This window comes from Artibeus jamaicensis, unplaced genomic scaffold (genome assembly GCF_021234435.1).
Source record: "Artibeus jamaicensis isolate MK-2021 breed Jamaican fruit bat unplaced genomic scaffold, CSHL_Jam_final contig_388, whole genome shotgun sequence".
Classification (NCBI taxonomy): Eukaryota; Metazoa; Chordata; class Mammalia; order Chiroptera; family Phyllostomidae; genus Artibeus; species Artibeus jamaicensis.
Window position 1 is genome coordinate 6340677 of NW_026521813.1, and position 24351 is coordinate 6365027.

The window sequence follows — 24351 nt, forward strand, 5'->3', positions numbered from 1 at the left end:
GTGAGGGGCATTGACTTCTTTCCCCTTAGACTGTCAGATAAAAAAATGACAGCAGCTAACACAACAATAGCTGTCCAGTGTGAATGAATTAAACTTATCTATTATTTTTGTAGATTGGCAAAAAATAAAATATATATTCTGGTGTGCTGCAGAATTTTAATAATTAGTTTATATGTGACATGAGATGAAAAATGTTGAAAATCACTGCCCTAGAGGTTTCTTCTTTGTTGTGACCATAAGATTTACCTAAAACCTCTATGGTTATAACAGTTACTTTTAAACTGATAGCAATTTAACTTCAATCACATAAAATACTCTATGCTTTACTTCTCCTTTCACATTTTAGGTTTTGTGAGTAAAATAGGTTTTGTATGTAAAAATTTACATATTTTCATATTATGTAAATATTAACAAATAATTTTATCTATAAGCATTTTAATAGTTTTGTTTTAACTTTAAGTGACAGCTTAAAGTGACTTACACACCATCATTATAGTATTAGACTATTCTGAATTTGACTGTTACTTACACTAGTGAGTTTTTTACACTTTCATGTGTTTTTATGTTTTTTTTTGTGACCTTTTGTTTCAACTTGAAGAATTTTCATTAGTATTTCTTATAAGGCAGGTCTAATGGTGATGAAATTCTTCAGCTTTTTTTTTTTTGTCTGGAAGATTCTTTTTCTCTCCATTTGGGAAAAATAGTTTTGCTGGTCAGAACATGACTGAAGGCAATATTTTTCCCTGCATCACTTTGAATATATCATCCTACAGAAGACAGTGTTTACTACAATACCTTATGTACCTAATAACATGCAGAAAAGTAGAAGATGGTAGTAAACTAAAAAATGTAGGTTTTAAATTAAGGATACCAAGGAGGAATAATGGGTAAGATATTTGTGATAGGAATCCTGATGGAACTAAACAATGTACGAAGTCATTAATGAGAGGTCAGTGTTTCATAAAACATTACAATGCCACTTCCATCAGAAGAATCCCTGCTCCCATTGTTTCCTATCATTTTTTCCAGATTATGTTATAGAAATACACGTATAACAGAAGGAAGCTGTTGTATGTGGGATGTTATTTAACCTCACTATGGACTTTACAATGGTATTTAAACCTGAATATTACCTCTTTGTTCCCTAGAATTTGAAAATTAACAATCTATATATTCCTAAGTAAGGAACTACTCTTGTTTTTTATAACATGTATTTATCATTTAAGTAATTTTCATGATAAATCATCTTATCATTTTGTAATTTAATTATTATTATTATACTTTTTTATGTTTTAGAGTTTCTGCTGAGTCTTTATACATATACATACATGCACAATCCCTGAGGTAAACCCGAGACTCATTCTCAGCTACATCCCCAGAGATTCTCCTTTCCTCTCACATTCCCATCCTCTATGACAGTGAACTAGTCCTAGTCTGATTGGTTTGAATATATATTTTAGTTTATCTGAATCTATTTCACAATGTAATAAGACAGCAATCAGTACCCACTCCCTGCCATAGAAACCAGTAATACTTTATGTGCCCCAATTATTTATCTGTTTCTCATAGTCTATAAATGGCCTAGTTCTCTCAGAACATGTGGACCTGATAAAAAAAAGAATGAGACTTCTCACATAGATACGGTCATTTCCTCATTTACATATTTCAACTAACTCTAGCTTCTCATGTAAATTTTATATCCCAGTGTCCTTCATAAACCAAACCGTGAAACTGCAACCTTAATATGTTCATTTCCATCATAGCCAAAATTATTAAACTGTTCAAGTCTAGACAACACTGAGAATTTCAAAGTGAGAAGAGACATCAAGTTTTGAAAACCTAATCTAAACTGACACTCCACAAACTTATTTCCTGAATTTATCAAAATTTATTGTTTAAAAATATACATTCCTCATATAGACTTTCTTGTTGGAGACCCTGTCTTGGTTTTGTCTGGAATCTATTATCCCCATAGCAATCTCTTTCTGTGCTTCCCTTCATTATAAGTATGTGACAATCTGTCCCTCCAAGAATAGAATAAAATCATTATATTCTTTTATTCAAAATAAATATAAAAATTAAAAAGTGGGCTATAATAAATCCTAAAGAAAAATATGTTTTATTTTTCTATGGAGCAGAATAAGCCATCTACTAAATGTCTGTGTTTTATTTATTTCTTCTTATATAAAAACAAAGCATCAGTATAAGTCAACACCAACCATAAATTGGTGTTATTCTAACAAAACACAAGGAATAATTTTTAAATTATGGATAACATAACTGACTTCCATGGATATTAGGCAAATTGGGAAAAATTATCTTTCACTCATATTTATACAAACATATATCTTTTTCATGAAAAGAAAATATTTTACTAGTTTGGAACTAACTGCTACCTTTCACATTGATCTCAATAATTAAAGATGTTTTTTGCCACTTCATACACAAGATAACATAAATAATTACTATGGTATATGTGTACCTGCAAATAAAAATAGAGGATTCCAGTAATTCATATGAATATGAAATAGAATGCAGATACTTCTATTTAAAGATTCCACATAAGTGATATCAAAACATGTAAGAATAGGAGTTTTCATGTCTAATTCCTCCTCCATAAATGCACTAATTTTTGCAACCACTCATAGATGGGAGCATCTTTGTTGGAGCCTGGGACTTCAGCATATCTTTAGAGAAAAAATAATCAGGAGTAGATGCATTGAAGATGGTAGCTGGAACAATTTTACCTTCCCAGCATCATTCTTATTCTAAGGTGACAAATTTCACTAACAAAAAAAGATGGTCTTAGTCCATCATTTCTCCCATAGAAGAAAATGAGCATGTAGTGAGCATCCAGCTTCTACGTCCACGTGAGATGCTGCCCAAGATGCCCAGTTCTTTCTTGTCCCACCCAGAACCCAGAAGATCAGCAGGGCTCAACATGGGAAATGAAGACAGGAGCAGGGAAAAAAGGTGAGACTCACAGCAACTGGGGTGTAAGACACTCAAAAAACAGTCTCACTTTCAATAATCATCTCAGGGACATCTCATCTACATTAAGGGCACACCCATAAAATTTTCATAGAACCCTTCACTTGTAGAGCCCACATCAAGACTTTTCATGCCTCCAGCTCTCCATGCATCTCTGCCCTCCAGCTCTGAGCATGCACCTACATTCCTCTTACATTCCAGCACCCAGCCCACCCAAAGAAGGCATACTCAAGCCTTTACAGGTTCTGAAGACTCCTGTGCAAACAATGGGTCAGAGGAGAACTAGAGAGGTATCATGAGTCACACAAAAATGAAACATATCAAAAATTCTGGGGTATAACCTGAGTAATTCTACAAAGGAAGTTTATACTGGTAAAAGCCTATTAACAAAAAGAAAGATATAAAGTATATTACTAAAATTTATGCCTCAAGGATCTAGGAAAAGGAAAACAAATTAAGCCCAAAGTTGGCAGAAGGAAAGAAATAAATATTAGAGCAAAAATAAATAAAATAGAGACTGCAAAAAGAATAAAAATGATCAACAAAACTAAGAGTTATTTTTGAGAATATAAACAAAATTGACCAACCTTTAACTAGACTAACCAAGAAAAAAGAGGTAAGATTCAAGTGAATAAAATGAGAAATGAAAGAGGAGACATTAAAGTTGATATCATAGCAATAAAAGGATATTAAAAGACTACTATTAACAACTCTATACTAATAAATTAGATAATCTAGAAGACATGGGTACATTTCCAGAAATATATAACCTTTTGAGATTGAATTAGGAAGTAGAAAATCTGAATAGACCAAAATGAGTAAAGAGATTGAATCAGTACTCAAAATTTTCCCAGTGAAGAAAAGCCAAACACCAGATGATCTGTGAATGAATTTTACAAAACATTTAAAGAAGAAATAATGCTAATTCTCTTTAAACTCTTTTAAATAATTGAGGAGCTGAGAAAACTTCCAAACTTATTTTATGAAATGAACATTACCCTCATATCAAATACTGATAATGACAAGAAAAAAAGGAAAAATTATAAGCCAATATCCTTGATGAACATGGATTTAAAAATCCTCAACAAAATACTAGCAAATAAAATTCAATAATACATTAAAAGGAAATGACACCAAAATCATGTGGGATTTATTCCTGTGATACAAGGATAACTCAACATATACAAGACAATGAACAAGATATGCCACATTAACAGAATGAAATATAAAACTCATATGATTACTTCAATACATTCAAAAAATTTTTTGATTCTATTTTGCTTACTTTTATATTTTGTTGATTGGGTTTCACTTATAGGTGAGATCATATGGTATTTGTCTTTCACCACCTGATTTACTTTACTTAGTATAATGCTCTCCAGTTCCACCCATGCTGTCATGAAGGGGAGGAGCTCCTTCTCCCTTTCTGCCGCGTGGTATTCCATTGTGTAGATGTATCACAGTTTTTTGATCCACTCATTTACTGATGGACAATTAGATTGTTTTCAGCACTTGGCTACTGTAAATAATATTGCTAGTAAGTAAAGAACAAACTGACAGTGACCAGAGGGGAGAGGAGGAGGGTGATAACTGGAGAAGGAAGGGAAAAGGTCAAGTGAAGGAACATGTATAAAAAACCCACAGACAAAGACAACTGGGGGGATTGAAAGTGGAAGATGGGGGATGAATAGGGCAGGGGAGAGTAATAGGGGAAAATGGGAACAACTGTAATTTAACAACATATAATTAAATTTAACATATAATTTAATTATATATCATATAATTTAATTATATATATGTAAGTATATATATAATTTTATATATAGAGAGAGAAAAAAGTTTTTGAAAACATTTAAAAATGTCCACACTACCCAAAATGATCTATAAATTGAAGGAAGTTCTTATCAAAATTACCATGGCAATTTAAAAATATGAGACGAAAATATTTTAAAATTTATATTACACCAAAAAAAGACCCCCCAAAAGGCAAAGAGATTTTGAGGAGGAAGATCAAAGCTGGAGATATCTTATTGCTTGACTTTAAACTACCAAAAACAGTATTGTACTGTAATAAAAACTGATACAAAGACCAACGAAGCAGTATAAATCTAAACATATATGATCAACTAATCTTTGAAAAGAACACTAAAAATACACAGTGGGAAAAGGATAATCTCCTTAACGAATGGAGTTGGAAACACCTGATTAAAAAAAAAATGAAACTACACTCTTATGCCATATACAAAAATCTACTAAAGAGGAATTAAAAACTTACACCTAAGACCTGAAAGCATTAAACTTGTACAATAAATCACAAGGAAAACTTTTAGATATGATACCTAAAACACAGGCAAAAATAAACAAATGGGGTTACATAAAACTAAAAAGTAAAATAAGCAATAAAACCATGAAAAAGCAATATTTCCAAACCATGTATCTGCTAAGCAGTTATTGTCCAAAATATATAAGGAACTCATGTACCTCAACAGAAAGTCCCACCCCAAATCCCAAATAACATAACTATAAATAGGCCAAGAATCTGAATAGTCATTTTTCCAAAGAAGACATACAAATAGACAACAGGTATATCAGGTGGTTCAAAAGGTACAAACTTCCAGTTATAGGGTAAGTAAGTTCTGGAGATATACTGTGCATCATAGTGGCTATAGTTAACAATACTGTGTGGTATACTTGAAAGTTGCTAGGGAGGATAGATCTTAAAAGTTCTCATCACAAGAAAAAATTGTAACTATGTGAAGTGTTAGATATTAACTAAACTTATTGTGGTAATAATTTTGTAATATATACATATTTCAATTCATTGTGGTATATACCTTAAATTAATACAATATTATATGTCAATCATATCAATAAAACTGAATAAAGATAATGTTAAAAAAAGATTGAGACACCAAGAAGGGCTTTGGAATTTTCTTCAAGTCTCCTCATATTCTGGAGACAAAAACAGTATACTTTTCTAAATATTATATAGTGCTCTCTATTTTAAAAAGAATGTAACATGGTAAATTCAAGGATATCTAATTATCATTGAATTCTAAGTATGTATAATTCTAATTATAAATTAGAGTTAATAGAATAATTAGAATAAATTAGAATATAATTGGAATTACAATAGAATAGAATTAATTGGAATTAGAATAATGGGAGGGTAACTCCCATTATAACTATTTTCACTTTCTAAAATAATACATAATGAAAATAAACAAATCTTTGGTAGCTATAATTCTTCCTCTGTGTGTTTTTATTAGTGAAAGCACAAACAAACTATAAGGAACATGTGACAAAATACTCATTTTTAAAGTATATTTTATTGATTATGCTATTACAGTTGTCCTACTTTTTTCCACTTTGCATCCCTCTGCTCAGTAACCCCTTCCTCCTATAAATCCCTGCTTAAGTTCATGTCCATGTGTTGTTCATGTAAATACTTTGGCTTCTCCATTTCCTATACTACACTTAACCTCCCTCTGTCTATTTCATCCTACTAATTATGCCTCTTAATCCATGCACCATTTTCCCCATTCTATCCCTTTCCCTCCCAGCTAATAACCCTCCAAATGACCTCCATACCTGTGATTCTGTTCCTGTTCTGGTTGTTTGCTTAGTTTGTGTGTTTGTTTGTTTTTTAGATTCAGTTGTTGATAGTTGTGCATTTCTTGACTTTTTAATGTTCATGGTTTGGATCTTCCTCTTTTTCTTAAATAAGTCCCTGTAATATTTCCTGTAATACTGGCTTGGTGATGATGAACTCCTTTAGATTTACCTTATCTGGGAAGCACTTTATCTGGGAAGCAAATGATAGCTTTGCTGCATAGAGTAATCTTGGTTGTAGGTCCTTGCTTTTCATCATTTTGAATCCTTCCTCCCAGTCCCTTCTGGCCTGCAAAGTTTCTTTTGAGAAATCAGCTGACAGTCTTATGGGCACTCCTTTGTAGGTAACTCTTTGCCTTTCTCTTGTTGGTTTTAAGATTCTCTTTTTACTTTTAACTTTTGGCATTTTAATTATGATGTGTCTTAGTGCAGACCTCTTTGGGTCCAACTTGCTTGGGACTCTCTGTGCATCCTAGACTTTAATGTCTATTTCCTTCATCAAATTAGGGGTGTTTTCTTTCATCATTTTTTAAATAAGTTTTCAGTTTCATTCTCTTCCTCTTCTATAGTTCTGTACCCCTATAGTTCAGATGTTAGTACGTTTAAAGATGTCCCCAAGGTTCCTTAGCCTCTCCTCATTTTTTTGCATTCTTGTGTCTTCATTCTGTTCTGGTTGAAAGTTTATTTCTTCCTTATCTTTCAAATTGTTTATTTAAATCCTGGCTTCCTTCCCTTCACTGTTGGTTCTCTGTAGATTTTTCTTTATTTCACTCAGTGTAACCTTCGTTTCTTCCTTTATGTGTTTGCAATACTCAGTGAGGTCTCTGAGCATCCTGATCACCAGTGTTTTAAACTCTGCATCTAATAGGTTGGCTACTTCCATTTCATTTAGTTCTTTTTCTGGAGTTTTGTTTCATTCTTCTATATGGGCCATATTTCTTTGACTCCTTAATTTGGCAGCCTCCCTGTATTTGTTTCTGTGTGGGTAGAGCTGCTTTTACTTTTTGTCTCAGGAGCATGGCCTATGTAGAAAAGGTACCTATAAATTGTGTGGGGCAGAGCCTCATGTACTTGCCAGGGTGGAGAAACCCCTTTCACTGCTTTGTGGCTCTTGTGTGGGGAGGGTTCAGAGAGGAGATGCTTCCTGGCTTCTGGAGGTTTGCCCAGCACTTGCCTCATTTCCAGTCACTACACCCACGTTCTGTATGCAACTGGCACCCATCCAGATGCTTCCCTGGTGGTGAATCCTGAAGTGGGTAGGTTCGTGGACATTCTAAGTCTATGTGGGCCCTTTAAGTGGCAAAAAATCTAGCAGTTTCTTCCACAGCCCCAACCCCACTTGTTTTTACAGTCAGAAGTGATGGAAATTTATCTTCCCGATGCTGGATCCCTGGCTGTGTGGTCTGGCTGGGGCTGGGATCTCTTGCTCCCAAAGTATCTCTCCCTATTTTTATCCACCATATGTGAATGTCCATTTCACTGCTGCTGCTGCTGCCTCTCCACACCACACTGCCTCTCTGTCCATTTGCGTGACTCCACTCCTCCGACCCACCTGAATGATGTGATTTCTTTAACTCCTTGGCTGTCAGACTTCCATACAGGTTGACTCTCTGATGGTTCTGGGTGTTATTTGTTTTTGAGATCTGGCTGTAATTCTTTCTGTGGTTACACTAGGAGGTGAAGCATGTCTACTTACACCTCCACCTTGACCAGAAGTGACAAAATATTCTTGAAAGTTTCAGAGTGGTTTCATTAGTTGAAGGATGAGTAATAAGAGGATGGTTGCATTGTGCAAACCTCATAAGAGATTTATATTTTTGATATATTTAACTTGAATTAAATTGAAAATAAAGCATTTCCTAAGAATGTCTAAAAGAAACCCTAGAAAAACAATACATTAGTTTTTTTAAGACAAATGAGATGTGGCCCTGCTCTAACAGAAAAAAAGGAACAAACAACCCCCCCAAACCTACAATGATTCCTTACTCCTGTTAGGATGGCTATGAAAAAAAGAGAAGAGATTAGGAAAGGAAATTTATGTATATACTATTGGTGGGAATTAAATTGGTACAGCCATTACAAGAAACAGAGTTTTTTTCTTAAAAAAAAAACACAACTAAAAATACAACTGCCATATTGCATAGCAATCCTACTTTTGGTGTTTATTCAAAGAAAATGATATGAGTATCCCAGAGAGATATCTGCACTCCTATGTTCAATGCAACAATTTTTTTCACAGTAGTTGAGATATGCAGACAATCTTTTAAGTTTCTATTGGTGGATGAACAAGTAAAGAAAAATGCAATATACAATAGAATATTATTCAACCATAAAAAGAAATTATTCTGCATTATGACATGAGCAAACCTCAGTGACGTTATGGAAAAATAATCAAAATAATTATTTGATTTCTGTTTTTTCTTTTTTACTTTTCTGTCATCAATTGCAATCCTTGCCTACATTTCCATCCTCATATCCTTCAATACCTAACACCAAACATTTAAATGACATTTAAATTTGTTTTGTTATTTGAACATTGTTAGTTTTAACTTAGGCCTTCTGATCTAGTATTCAGTAGACAAAAAAAGACAAAATTGTTTAGAAAATAGAGAATGTATTTAATTAAAAAAGAACTTAACATATGGAAAAAAGAATATGGAAAGTCTATGTCCTTTAACCTTTCATTTATATTATATATATTCTGAAGTTTTAGATGATTTAACGCTTTTTACTTTCATCCATTGAATTATTATTCAGGAAGAAAAATGACTTTGGCTGTTGAACACACAGTACAATATACAAGATGATGTATTATAGAATTGTATACTTGAAACCTATATAATTTTATTAGCCAATGTCACCCCAATGCATTCAAATTTTTTTTATTTAAAAAAGAAAAATGATTATTATAAAGGAGTGTAAGAAAATGTATGGCAAGGGAAATAAAAAGGTTGAGAAAAAAGGAAACGTAAGAGAAAGAGTTAAATAAGGTAAATTGCTAACAGAAAAATGTATGGAAATGTAGTCATGATATGGAAACAAAAATTGAAAGAAAGCGAGATGAAAATTTATTCATATTTGAGAGCAAATAAGGGAATGATAAAAGGCTATGGAAAACACATCCCATACAAAGTCTTTCATTAACTCAGTCATTCATTCTTTTTAAATATATTTTCCTATGTCTTGTAGTGTGAAGTACCTGTACTCTTTAAAAAGTATTAGCATATAGGAAAAAATTGTGCTTTATTTGAAAATTATGCACTCTTCTAAGCATACTCGTTCAGGTTATGTTTTTGTTTCTAGGGAAGTTATTTTGTATCTCTAAACTTTACATAACTGTCAGCAATGCAAAATAATCTTTGTCTGAAAACATGCCACTTTGTCTAGTGGAGGAAAAATCGAGTTCCCTCACCAACTCCGAGCATTCACCCATTCATTTCAATGTTCTGGATTTATAATGTGTCTGTTTGGATTCTCCTTTGAATTGACTGAAACACATTATCAGTTTAGTCATTACTGAGTTAAACATTTTAACATGTATTTATGTTCATGGATATTGTGAGTTACATATTTTTGAAAACTGTCTTTTTAATAGCCATCTTTTTTTTTTCAATATTTTGGCTCTTCAATTTTTCTTTTGGAGAACAAAAGAGCTGACTGGTGGGATTGGTTACTTCACCATAACATTAGATGTGGGACTTTAGTATTTCAATTTTTTTTGTTATTGAGGTGTATTTGACACATTAGTTTCAAATGTAAAACATAATGATTTGATAGATGTGTACATTGCAAAATGATCAGCACAATTAAGTCTAGTTAACATAGTTACAGGTTTGTGTGTGTGTGTGTGTGTGTGTGTGTGTGTGTGATTAGAACCTTTTAGATTTACTTAGTTTTTCAATTCTAACCTTGTACCTTAGTATTACTAAAAAGATGGTTTTTTGAATTTACCAGTTGACATTATTTTGATTGTATGGGGCAACTAGATATTATGGTAAAGAGATGTCTTTTCTTTTATATTGCTGAAGCCAGGAGACATCTTTCTACTCAAGAGCTCCCTCTGGTCTCAGTCCCTTCTATTCTCTCTGATTTCGCTGATGTAGCTATAACCTTAACCAGTGGACAGAACAGCATGTTACAATCACCTGTACACTGCAGAACCATCTGATTACCAAGTACTCCTCTTCCTGCCAGTAGGATAGTATTATCCTTTCCAGTCGTCTATTTTATTTCTTCTTAAAACTTGTTTACTATTAAAAGCAACTCCTAGAGATATCTATATTTTCCAAAGATACTCAAAATTCATATTTATAATTTGATACAGGAATCATAGGCTCTTACTTCACTATATGCAACTGTAGTTTTACAGTTACATTTGGGAAAAATAGGTATTTGACAATGTGCCTTCTGTGCTTATTCCATTATAAAATTAATTTGTCATGATGCCAGTAGAGTTACAAGAAAAGTGGGAAAGAGATGGGAATAAAAGAGTGGAGGAGGAGAGAAGGGGGGAGGGAAAGAGAGGCAGGGAAAGAGAGAAACTCTGCTGCTCTGTGAGTAAGTGAAGGTAAAATCTTCTCATTATTCCAAATCCAGAGGGGCTCCCCTTCTGGAAGTTTATAACAGTCAGAGATTTGGTTATTATTTAAAAAAGGACTTTAGCCAGAGAAATGTAAAATCTTTGATTGATATATTTAAAATTACTATAATAATAATGTGTTTTAGAAAAATGATCCGTTCATGATAAATAGGACACTAGTTATTTGTGACCTGTTTGACTGAACACTGGTTCTTGTCTTAAAAGTACTATTTCATTGCTTAACTTCAAAACTGTTGGGAGAAAAGTCCATTCTGAATGCTGTATTATTGATTCAGTTCATAGACACTCTTGTATCCATCTGACTTTCATCTCCTTTAATAACCCTGGAGCATCCTAGTCACATTTTATCAAAGCTGCACTGAAGGAATGCTAACTTATCCATTAGGATAAGAGGCACCAACGTCAATCTTAATACAAAGGGATTAGGGACTTTGTATGTAGCGTCATGCCCTTCCTAAGCTAAGGAAGGAGGCTGACACTGAGGCGATAGATGACCCTCTGTTACATGGTAACAGAATGCATAACCTCTGAATTACAGTTCGAGATAACTTTCAATGGCACATGTGAATTTTCTTAATGAAACTACTTCTCAGGGTATCAGTTTAAGAACGGGTACTTGCACTCTTATTTTGGCACTCAGATTCCCCCATTCATGCATAATATGGTACTTTGAGGTTATTAAAGAGTAAATTCATATTCAAGAAGTGAGAGGAGGTCAATCAAAAGTGTGTGTGAAACATAAAAGGTTTTATGGAGAAGAGCTTGAATAAATCTGGAGGTTCTTTGTTTAACTTGCTCATATTTTAAATAGCTTAAAATCTCATGTTCTATGTGGGTTTTTTGTTCCCAGTTTTTAGTTAAGAACTCATACAAAATGTGCTTGATAAATGAGTTTTAATCCTCATCTCCCTCCTCTTCATCTTGGTTTATAGGGAAGTAGCACAATGTATAACTTCACTGTTAGCAGCAACTATGCACAACTAATCATGTACATTATTCTCTTTGTAATGTTTTTGGGTGACATATTTCAAATACCTTTTGGAAAAAGGCACATCAGACATTACAATGATATTACTCTTGCTTCTTTCAGTGATAACAACCCTTCTACTAAGATTCCAAGCTTTTCCATTCACTTTGTCTTTGTCCTGAAGAAAGTGCTCAGGATTGGCAGCATTACCCTGACAGGTGTGGCTGGCCGGGCATCATTCAGAACAGCAAATTGTTGCGGTTCAATCCAGATCAGGGCACATGCCTGGGTTGCGGTTTGGTCCTGGGTTTGGCAGCACAGAGAGGAAACTGATCCATGTTTCTCTCTCACATTGCTGTTTCTCTCTCCCTCCCTCCCTCTCTCTATTAAACTAAATAAATAAAATCTTAAAAACTGGCAGCATCCATGATTCCATCTTCTAGGAGGTGGGGCAGGCACGGTTAACTTCAAAGCCTGCTGCTTCGTTTTTGTCCCCCTTTCCCACAAGCTTTTTTGTGGGATCCATGGTGGCAGCAAACAAAGAAAAGGCTCTGTGTTCTTAATACATGTACACATACTCACATGCACACACACAGAACAAAAACAAAAACAAACAAAAGTCAAAGGGACACAGGAAACTTTTTGGAGATGATAGATATGTCTATTAGCTTGATTATAATGATGATTTCAAAGGTATATGTATATGTCCAAACTCATCAAATCGTATCTATTAAATATGTAGTTATGTGTTTAAAAATTACACATCAATAAAGCTGTTAAAACATGATAGTCTATAAATTAAAAATATTTAAGCCAGCTTAATTTTTTAAAGGGTCATTTTTTTTTTGAGAGAAGGGAAGGGAGAAAGGGAGGGAGAGAAACATCGCTGTGTGAGAGAAACATAATTGGTTGCCTCTCCCGCCCCCAAACAGGGACCTGGGCAGCCCACCCAGGCATGAGCCCTGACGGAGAATCCAACCAGCCACCTTTCTTTTGTGGGATGCTCCAACCCACTCACCCACACCAGTCAGGGCTAAAGGGTCAATAATTTTTATATTAGTCTCTTTTTTCCTAACATAGCTCCGTGAAACTGGTGTAAAACTTTTGCTCCTAAACTGTGTTCAGGAATGTTTTTTGACTAAATTACAAAAAAACAAAGTAAAAACAAATCCAAGGAAGGTTATCATGAGCCAATTTCTCTATAGCTTATCTGAAAAGTCTATTGATCCTGACAGCTTGAGTTTTGACCAAGGATCAAAAAATTAATAAAACTTAAAATCTCAAGAGACTAGTCAATAATTCAAAAGAATTAAACATTTAAAAAAATGCCATCCTAAGGCAATTGATTGTAGTAATAATCTGAAAGCTTATTTTGAAAGGATTGGCATTTGCACATTTGGTTAACTGACTGACAATATGCTATAACGATGATTTTTGCTTATTTATATGCTTGGACCTAGAACAGAAGGATAGAAAAAAATTTAAAGGCTTAATAAACTAGAAATAGTAACCTAGAAAACTATTTGGAAATACAACTCATGGTGATAGTAAACTATATGAATTATAAATTCATCTTTATGCATTGAAACTTGTATTTAAGATGAAAATAGTATATATAAATGTTTATAATTCATACTTGTCATAGTATCATAAGCTATTAAAATGAACATAATTGTAATATGCATATAATTTGTATGCTGCATTTCAAAGAAATCAAACAGTATTTCACAGTTAAAGACAGGCATTATTTTGCTAATATGTGAAAATCACTAATGTAATTACATTCATGCATCATTATGATCCATAAAAATAATATACTTTTATGATCAGGCAATTAGATCAAACTTCATGAATAAGAAATTTGGTAATGTTGTATATTGATCTTCTGGGAGATGTTGATTTTTCTGTGTATGCTTTATGGCTTTGGTCTTTGTCTAAGGAATATTTTCATAACCCTTCTGGGATATGAGTGGAACGACAGAAGAATAAAACAGAAAACATAACCTGTTACCTTGGTGCCCTGTGTTGCACTTCTTGCTTGGCTATATTTGGACACCATTATATGGTTTTGACATTTTTCTGCATTTATATATTTATTTTGCGCTGCAGGAGACCCACTTGTGTATCCTGTCATTTAATATTGAAATTATCAACTGTGAAAGTGATTAACAGATGTTTTCCTTAATTATTTTCTTCTCTTTGTTAATGAATGCCGTTGTTAACCATCAATATATTCATGAAATGTTGACAGTACAACAATTGCGACATTATCCTGCAAAGCCCTCCAAAAAGACTACCAAAGCACCAATTAAGTGTAAATCCTTTGGTTTCAAATTTAAATTTATAATTTATTTATGTCTAAAACAAAATACAAATTCTGAATACATATATATATGCAGAGTATGAGTAGGAAAGACTTTAATAGGTTTTTTATTCACCACTGGTAAGTTTGATGGCAGAGTAGCAGTGTTATTTTGTGACTGTTTATCCGTATGTGGGTCTAATGATTGCTCATAAGTCATTTCTCTCCATTTAAAGGCCCTGGGCTGCTGAGCACAGGCCTACCCGTCTGTTGGCCTCCTGCTTCTGCACACTTACTGATACTAAGTTAAAAGTTATTTAATTGCACCATCCATTAGATTCAGTTTGACACATGGATAATATAAACTATTTTAAAGAATAATTTCTAATATAGTTTAAAAATACCAGAACTTTCCCTGGCTGGTGTGGCTTAGTGGACTGAGTGTTGGACTGTAAAGCAAAGGGTTGCTGGTTCAACTCCCAGTCAGGGCACATGCCTGGGTTGCAGGCCAGGTCCCCCGTAGGGGGCATAAGAAGAGGCAACCACACACTGACGTTTCTCTCCCTTTCTTTCTTTCTCCCTTCAGCTCTAAAAATAAATAAGATCTTAAAAAAAATTCAAACAACCAAAATTTATTTAATACAGTCACTCCAGATTATTAAATATCATTTAAAGATAAAAATGCCACAGAAGCAAATATGGAATATTTTCCAATTACATGAAGTTACATTTTAATTAGATATAAGGGGAACACTTTAGTTTTAGGTATCTGGAGATGAGTTATGAGCCTAAAAATTTATAGTATTTTTATGTCATTCCCACAGATTTGACCTCTTCCTTTTTTGCTTATACCATTTCAATAATCTTTTAACCTGCTCTACCTGCATATGAAACCTTGGCTCTCTGTCTTTAGGCTGCTGCTATAGTTATTTCACTAAAATCCATGTCATGTCTCATTTCCACTCTTCACAAATGTTTCAAATGCCGATAATCATGAAAGTTGTTTCTTAGCTTGGCTTTAGAGATTTCTGCAAACTGGTGCCAGTCAGTCTGTGCTGTCACTGTGGCTCTCAAAAAAGCATCACCCACATCAGGCTGCCTTCCTCAACAGGTCATCATGCTCTGAGGCCTCAGTGCCCTCGTTTGGGCAATTGGCTCTGTGTGGAATGCCCTTGCTCAGACTTTGTGAGCTGTAACTCAACACATCCTCCTAGGTCCAACTCAAGTGCACATCCACCCTGACACTTCTCTCTTCTCTCCAAGGTAGAATCATTTTTTTCATATAAAATAATTCTGGGAGCATACGTCATGGACTTCAATTATTGTATTTACTTGAGTGATAGCAAAACCGAGTAGTCCCTAATAGCATGCACTCTGACATCTGAGAGAGTTAGAATTCAATTTATCTCTGCTCCTTAAGATGGTGGCCTTGGGAAATTTACTTAATATATAGACTTAATCATTTTTTAAATAAGAAAATTAATAACATAACTACACTTACATTTTTGTCAGTTTGACAATTGTGACACTATGAAAAGGCTCCTATACGGAATAACTAGTTTTGGATAAAACACATTTTAAAGACATTTCTGGGTTGGCAGAAGTCAGAACACTGCAAAGTCTCCTTTGTGTCCAAACAACGAACAAATCAACAAAGCTGAGGGAAAATTTTTGAGCATTACAAAAATGCTAATAAGATCTTGATCTGAGAGCAAATGCCAGTATTCGCACTATAATTTGAATTCCTAAGTCTGGGCCAAGGGCAAGTTGTTAACATGATACTACTGCTCTAAAATCATATAAATGGATATATATATCTATCTATATATATAAATTATATATATGCTTTGAAATCATATAAATGGATTACGATGCCCAAGGTTTCTGAAAAAGGCATTTGCATAGTGTCTCAGAAATAAAGGCCTCAGGGTTGCTGCTGGTGACATCTGAGCTTAAAGTCATAGGTCAGCAAGCACAGAAGAAAACTTCTACCATGAGTGAGAATTGTCAGGGGAAAAAGAGATTTAAATCCTTCTGATGCTGTTTGAGTTGATGAAAGTATTCTAAAATTAGATAGAGGTTATGGCTCTACAACTTTATCAGAATAGAAAAATCACTGAATTGTACACTTTAAAATAGTGGATACTAATGCACACAAATTGTATTTCAATAAAGGTGTTATAAAAATCCAAATGTGCGTGTGATGGTTGACATTTTAATGCTGGTTGAATAGTTGATATTAAAAATCATCTAAATTTTTAGGTGTGATGATGGTATAGAATGTAGTAAAAGAAGATTGAGTTGATTATTATTTACTATGATTGATAGCTACATGGGAGTTTATTATTCTGCTTTCTACTTTTAAAGAAATGAGGTATTTTAGATTTAATATTTTGCCCCAGTGAAAAATATTTAAAAAACAGGTAGCCTTTTGATCTGATCACAAAGTGGCATTAAGTCATTAATGAACAGAATTGACCACTGACTGATGGAGTAATCTCATTTTGCCATAAAATAAATAATAGAAATTAAAAAATTATCCACAATAAAGCCACCCTTTATGAGAAAGTTGGCAAGAGTGTCAAATAAAGCCTAATATTCTACTACCAGAATTATTTACCACATCAGATATTTACGCATTTATATTTCTAAACCAGAAAACCAAAGAGAAAAATCTCAGATAAGAGTATTTGCTTTTTTCGTGTAACATCAGTTTTCTCTTACAACTTAATTAGCACTTCACTGCTCTTTTAACTTCATAGTTTTAGTTAAAAAATGCTTTCTGTAAATCTACTCTGCATTATAACACTTTACATTTTCAGTTTGACTTACAGAAGAGATAAAAGCCAGAAGGGGAAAAATGTAAAATATCTTTTAAGAAACACTGCATAAGACCCAATTATTTTTTAATTCTCCACATAGCATGTTATATCTTAATTCTGTAAGAATTGTTGGGTGTTAATGACTTAGAATAATATATTACCAGCACACATCCAGTAAAAGAAGAAAGAGCCTTTGCCACCATAACTTAGAAAAAAAATGCTGGTCTAACAGAGCATGTAATATCTACCTCAAAATAACAACTAGATGCTGGCATTTGTATTTTCAGATGATGCCTATGAATTCTAGAGTTTAATGGAGAATTATATGACTTTTGGTAAGAGACTCTTGAGTGATTATATCAATATTTAATTCCAACTAGTCTTTGTTACATAGTCTTTAGAAAAAGTAATTATAAGTCCTGCCATTAAAAAAATGCTTAACAAAATTCAATTATTTCTTTGAGTGACTCTATAACATATTTCCACTTCTTATTGGGTGAACTAAATGAGATGTTTATTTTCTATGGAAAATATAACTGTTTGCTAATAGAGAAGTTGCTTTCCTTGGAGCATAATATCAAAGGTAGTGAAAGATTATTTATATAATTTATGAATATAAAAGTATTAATGAAAACATATTAATCATAGAAAAATTAAATAAATAATAAATATAACTACATAGCCATGGTGAATACCATGATCCTAATCTGTATTTGAGGAATACTCAAAATCATGAAAATCTTCAAGTCAATGATAAAATTTGTAATGCATTCTTGGAACACTACTGCTGTTAACCAATCTATTACTAACATGGAAAGCCTGAATTTTCTAATCTTTATGGAAGAAAGAATGCAGAAAGCAGTGTTGTAAGTAATTATTTATTCGATAAGTGCTGTTTTGTAAAGAGCAGTGTACAAGTCACCTGCATCAGAGCACTGGACTTTCTGAATGAGAATATTTGGGCATAGTCACCAGGAAAAATGTACTTTAAAGAGACTCTCCTGGTAATTGTTATATACTTTTATATTTGAGGGTAATGGGCATAAGTAAAACATTTTGAAATCCTTCCATTGCTTCGAGGACTATTATCAAACCACAGAAGTCAGTGTCTTGTAATACAAAAAGAATGTAATAGAAGTATTTCTATTTTACTTTAGCTCTGTCATTAACTTATTGCATAATTTGGGAAAATCACCTCTCTTCACTAAGCTTTATTTTTCTTAACTATAGAATGAAGGATTAAGCTAGAAGACTTCTGATGAGCCTTTGGTTTTATTACTCTATTGAAATCTAATAGAAAGAAATCATGTGAACTTATTCCTATTGTAGGTTTAAGGAATGCCAAGACACCAATGCTACTCAATAAAGCAAATCCAATTTCTATTCTCATTTCAAATTAAAATTTATTGCTCTTTTAAATATAGAGAAGTTAGATTAATGACACATGTAGATATATTAAGGGAAATAGAACTGCCATTAGTTTAGAGCTTTTACTTCTGCTGTCTCCAAAATAAGTTTGAAATACAGTTCTGGATTCTGGTTGCTTCTCTACAAATATAGAACCTGAACTTTGGAGAAGTCACTAAGAAATAGTGCAAGTTCCTAGTTATAGAGCACAGCATGCCATGAGCTCTTCGTCTCCAGTGAAACTGGAGAGCAACTAAAAACGCTGGATCTGAGAACAATGTATTAATTTTTAGTGTGAATCTACAGAAAAGAAATTTATGTTAAAATTCAACTGTATACTTCAAATTTATTGTACACTTTAACCAAGATGATTTGGAAATTATAGCATACAAATATTAAAAAAGAAAAAGCTTCTGCATGCTTTCTCTCACTATGCCATCTCAGAACCTTACAATTCCCTTGTTTCATAAATAAAGAAAATAACAATCTGTGGACTTAGCACAGGAAACTTTCAAAAACAATGAATGACTAGTATGGCTCAGACACTAACTGTGATATCAGTATGGCACTTACACTATCACATGTCATAACCAAATGTCCTATATCTGTTGTGAAAGAGTCCTTCAATAGCTGAGACCTCAAAAAACCTTGGATCTCTCCTTTGGTTTCAGATGCTTGTTTAACTTTACACATGTAGGCGCTACTGAAATAACTTCTTGGTTCATGTGAAGGATGCTGGATTATTCACTTATTGAATTTTCTTGCTTTTCAAAAAGAGACCTCTAGAAGCCTTTCTTGCTATTCACTGAAGACCAATAGCACATCCTGCCATCTCAGCTGTTTTCCTTTACATGAGAAAATTAAATTTCCACTTCTAGTCTTGTAAGAGCATCTTCTGAATTCCAATATGTTGATTCAGGTGTACAAAGTTCCAAATACTCTTTGTAGAGCTTTAGAAATATTCCACTCACATCTGAGACCTGTACTTCTACATTTCTTTTCTTTTCTTAGATTTCAACCTAACTCTGGTCTGCCAGGGGAGAAAAGTACCTAATATCTATTTGTATATTACAGCTTCTCTTCAATATCAACTGGATGTATTTTTTATCCTGATTGTGAATTTGTAGATTTTCATTTTGAAAATGTTAAATCAGCGAATGAGTATGTCATTTAGAAGTCTCTGATCTTTCCTCTTTCCATGAATTTTTTATCCCTGCATTGGAATTACTCTATCAAATTTCTTTTTTCCCCATAAATATGTCTTATTTTTCTAGCATTTTATTCTTCTCTTATTCTTCTCTTTTGTTCTTCTCTTAAACAGTTTCTAGTTACTCTTAGTTCAACTCTAAACAATAAGAACCAATAAAAATAAACTTATACAGCAGTCACCTACATTGCAGGTCAAAAATAGCAACAGGGCTTATAGAGGAAGCAACCCGAATTAGGTAAGCCAATGATAGCTCCTCTAACTAACACATTTGAAAATGTCATTTTAAGAAATGAAAATGTATTTAATGTTTATACAATGAAGATGAAAATATTTTTCATTAAGAGGTGGGGACATTTTTTAGTTGTAAGATGTTGCTTAAGGATCAACCTAGGAAGACACAGTCATTTTCTGCCAGTCAGTACACAGAAGAGATGGAGGAGTAAAGCGCATCTGCTACTTAATTATTGTGACTTGGAAGTGATATGTGTCCCTTCTTTTATTCTAATAGTGAAGACACAACATGGCAGCATCTAGCTGCAAAGGAGTCTGGGGACCGTAGCTCCTGTCTAACAGGTGACTCTTAGCAGCAGTTAGCAACAGGATGGAAAGGAGCCCAGCTCTTTGGTAGACTGCCAGCATTTCTTCTACTTAGCAGAAATGTATAAGAGCATCAAAACAACCTAGTGTCCCTGATTCCTAGCTATATTTTCTTTAATCATAAACGTAGTTTGAAGCCAAATACTTGTTCTTCATTGTAAAAAGGAATGTGCTATTCAAAATGCATATAGAGTATTTATATTTTAACCGCTTGTGCCTAAAATTTGGAAATATTGTAATATATTTAGACATTTAGGAAAACTGAGTAATGTAAACATTTATTATTGCTCAAACAAGCATTTATGAACTGTCTAACCTTATGTACTGTGTGATGATTTTCTAAATTACTTGTCTCTTTGGGTCTCATTCCCTCAGTTATGAAGTGAAACCAAGAATGCCTCCTCCCCAGCACACTTGTGCTTAGACCACAACAGAAAACATCTTTAAACTTTATATTATATTTTTCTTGCACCAAAAAAAGCTTCATAAATTTTTGTCCATTTAAGGGATAAACTTTTGTTCTTTTAAAGGATAAAATCTGATGGGAATTTGTAGGTGACTGTCCCCTTATCTCTTGCTGCTTCTAGAATTCTCTCTTTCATTTTAATCTTGGCTAATGTAATTATGATGTGCCTCAGTGTGTTCCTTCTTGGCTCCAACTTCTTTGGGACTCTCTGGGCTTCCTGGATTTCCTGGAAGTCTATTTCCTTTGCCAGATTAAGGAAATTCTCCTTTATAATTTGTTCAAATAAGTTTTGCACTTGCGGCTGTTCCTCTTCCCCTTCTGGTACCCCTATAATTAGGATTTGGGAATGTTTAAAGATGTCCTGAAGGTTCCTAAGCCTATCCTCATTTTTTAAAATTCTTGTTTCTTCATCCTTTTCTGTTTGGTCATTTTTTTTCCCTCTTTCTGGTCCACTCCTTTGATTTGAGTCCCAGTTTCCTTTCCATTACTATTGGTTTCCTGTGCATTTCCATTCATTTCAATTAGTTTAGCCTTTATATGTTCCTCTAATTTGTGACTATAATCAACCAGTTCTCAGATAAGATCAAATTCAAGGAGTTCATCATCACCAAGCCCTTATTATATGAAAGGTTAAAGGGACTTATCTAAGAAAAAGAAGATAAAAAAGATGAACAGTGAAAGGACAGCAAACTCACAGTTACTAAGAACCACACCTAAAACAAAAACAAACTAAGAGGACAGCTAGATCAGGAGCAGAACCATAAAAATGAAGATCATATGGAGGGTTAGCAACAGGGAGGTGGGAGAAGGAGAAGGGGGGAGAAGGTACAGAAAATAAGTAGCATAGATGGTAGGTAGAAAATAGATAGGGGGAGGGCAAGAATAGTAGGGGAAATACAGAATCTTAAGAACTTGAGACACGTGGTCATAAAGGGGGGGTAATGTGGGGACAGGGGGTAGGGTGGAGGGGAATGAAGGGGGGAAATAGAACTGTAATGGCATAATCAATAAAATATATTTAAAAAAATAAAGGATAAAATCTTATCCTTTTAAATTTAAAGGCTTATATTTTCAACAGAGAGAGAGAGGGAGAGGAGATGAATAGAAAGGGAAAAGAAAAAGGAAAAAAAAGAAGAGAAAAAAAGAGAAAAGGAGAGAGAAGGGGAGAGAAAAGGAGGGAAAGGAAAGGAATGAAGGGGAAAGGAAGAAAAACAAAAGGAAGAGAAGCAAACAAGCTGATGCAATCTGGAGCAGGGAGCTTTTATGGTGCATTGCAGACCCTTGAGACCAGGAGTTCTGGATCCACAATTTAGTGTTTACTTCAATGTCTTATACTTATTAAGAAATTATGAAATATTTTTGAATCAAATTATTTATATCATAATCATAAAGGAACATGTATATTAAGGATGTTGGACAAGTATGTACCTTAGGTGTGCTATATACTCAGATAACATTGTAGAAAGAGGTAGCTCTGCTTCCACTGAAGAAATCTTCTGAGAGACGATTGTACTTCAGAACTGAGTTTTTGAGATTATACAAAAAAACTATAAATTATTTTTTTAATTTTCAAAAATAGACATTGTTATGAATATGCTATAACAGAGAAAAGAAGTAATTAATAAAGTTATAAATCAAACTGAATTTTCTACTCCCTGAGCATTTCAGGTAAATTTCATCTTTAAGTTAAAATGCCTCAAATATAAAGTTCACTTTGTATTGAGTTAGCAATCCAACCATTATCATAGGCCCTTTTAGCTATGTAAAAAATATTGCAATTGCAAAAAACTATTGCAATTTTTCTTCTAAATAATCAAATACTTAAAAATCGAATATCTTAATATCTTTAAAAACTCATAATTAAAAAATGTTGTTAATATGGAAATTCTACTGAGCTGTTGAAATCACAAGGATACTCTTGTGATTATTGCTGCTTTCAAGGCTAAAATGAGGAAGATGTTGCCCTGGCCTGTTGGCTCAGTTGGTGAATTGGCTGGAGCATTGTCCCACACAACAAAGGGCTGGGCATTCAGTGCTGGTCTGGGCATAGACCTAGGTTGCAAGTTTGATCCTTAGTCTGGGTGCATACAGGAGGTAACGGACTATGTTTCTCTCTTACATCAATGTTTCTCTCTCTCTTCCAAGTCTCTCACACCACTCTTCCTCTCTCTCTAAAATCAGTAAACTTATCCTTGGTGAGGATTTTTTAAAAAGAGAAAAGTTCTGTTTATACAGAGCAAAATGAAGTTATAACTTACAGTGTATCTCTTTGGTTTTATGCATATTGACAAAAAAAATTAGTTATTATGCATCAGAGAGTATTTTAGATATATTTGAAAATATAGTCCAAATAATATTCAAAGTGGTTCAGTTTTCAGAGGTAACCGTTGTTAACATAAACTTTCATATTAACTATGAGAAATAATGTTATTACAGGATTCTTTTTTTTTAAGATTTTATTTATTTATCTTTAGAGGGGAAGGGAAGGAGAGAGGGAGAGAAACATCAATGTATGGTTGCCTTTCATGCGTCCCCTGCTGGGAATTGGCCTGCAACCCAGGCATGTGCCCTGACTGGGAATCGAACTGCGATTGTCTGGTTCGCAGGCCCGTGCTCAATCCACTGAGCTACACCAGCCAGGGCTACAGGATTCTTTTAATTGCCAACAAGTGATTGTTTCTATTTTAGAAACACTGTCATTCTGTAAGGAAATCTAAGTGCAAATTTTTCCAGTTAATTTACAATTCTCCTCAAGTATCATGCTTTCTCTTCTACCACCTCCCTGCACATAGACAGACACAAACATTTATCATTTAATCTGAAATAATTACATTATAAGAATACATATAATAATTACTTATAAGATTAATGAAATGTAAAAAAAGTTAACACACTTCTCCCCTACACACTTGAATTACTCAAACAATTGCTTTTTCACCAAAACACAGAACTGGTTGAACATGTACCTAAGCAGAGCAGTGAATGTGTTAACATCCTCACTGCTTATTTTTTCTCTTTAGATTCCTCAGAAATATGAGTCCTTAACTATAGATTTTTGGACAATTGATACCTTGTCTTAAAGATTTTATGGAGGAAATATTTAGTCTCTAACTAAATTTTCTTGCAAACACAAGAATTGCAAACACACACACAATGAAACATTACCCTAAAAAAGTTAATAATCCATTTAAGCAAATTATTTTGATTTTTACAAGACTCTGATATATTCTTATTATAACCAACTATAAAGCTCAAAACTGCATTACATAAGTAATTTAATAACCACTAAATATTCAATGAAGGGGAAGTTGCCTTTTTACTATTACTGTCAATTATAGCGCTGTCAATTTAACTGACAGTTGCTAATATGTCATTTA

At 33.5% G+C, this 24351-nt stretch overlaps 1 pseudogene; it reads right to left on the minus strand.

The window, feature by feature from the left end:
- Positions 1–12097: 12097 nt before the first annotated feature.
- LOC119042655 (60S ribosomal protein L22-like) lies at positions 12098–12746 on the minus strand (annotated as a pseudogene).
- Positions 12747–24351: the final 11605 nt, after the last annotated feature.